The sequence below is a fragment of the Aplysia californica genome, unplaced genomic scaffold (assembly GCF_000002075.1).
Source record: "Aplysia californica isolate F4 #8 unplaced genomic scaffold, AplCal3.0 scaffold00136, whole genome shotgun sequence".
NCBI classification, from domain to species: Eukaryota; Metazoa; Mollusca; class Gastropoda; order Aplysiida; family Aplysiidae; genus Aplysia; species Aplysia californica.
The window spans coordinates 443,935-444,490 of NW_004797406.1; positions in this window are offsets into that span (position 1 = coordinate 443,935).

Here is a 556-nt window from a genome sequence, read left to right on the forward strand (position 1 = left end):
TTCTTCTTCTTCTTCTTCTTCTTCTTCTTCTTCTTCTTCTTCTTCTTCTTCTTCTTGTTCCACCTCCTCCTCCTGCTCCATTTCTTCCTCCTCTTCCTCATCCTCCTCCTCCTCCTCGAACAGCTTGAACCAGCGCGCAATATCAGGCGTCACAGTGAAGGATCACAGTGGAGGGTCACCATGAGGTCACAGTGAGGACACAGTTACGTCTTCCATGAACAGGAAACAGGGTGCAACGTTTGTGATCGTTCGCAAAGACGTGGAGGGGAGGGGAGCGAGAGAAGAAGGGAGGAAGGGAAGGAGAGGCGAAACGTTATTTTTACCAGTTGTGTAAAAAGCATTCTCAGTACACACGTCTTCCAATGCTCAATTTGATGTCTACAAATGATTTGATGGCTTACTTCCCTTGTTCTTCTACTTCTTTTTGTTCTTGTTCTTGTTCTTCTCCTTCTTCGTAAATTGTGCCATTCAATGTATTTACATTCAACTTGATCTCAGAAGAATCAAAATGATAATGCTCCGAACTTCAACTGACATTGCATGCATGCTCTCTGTC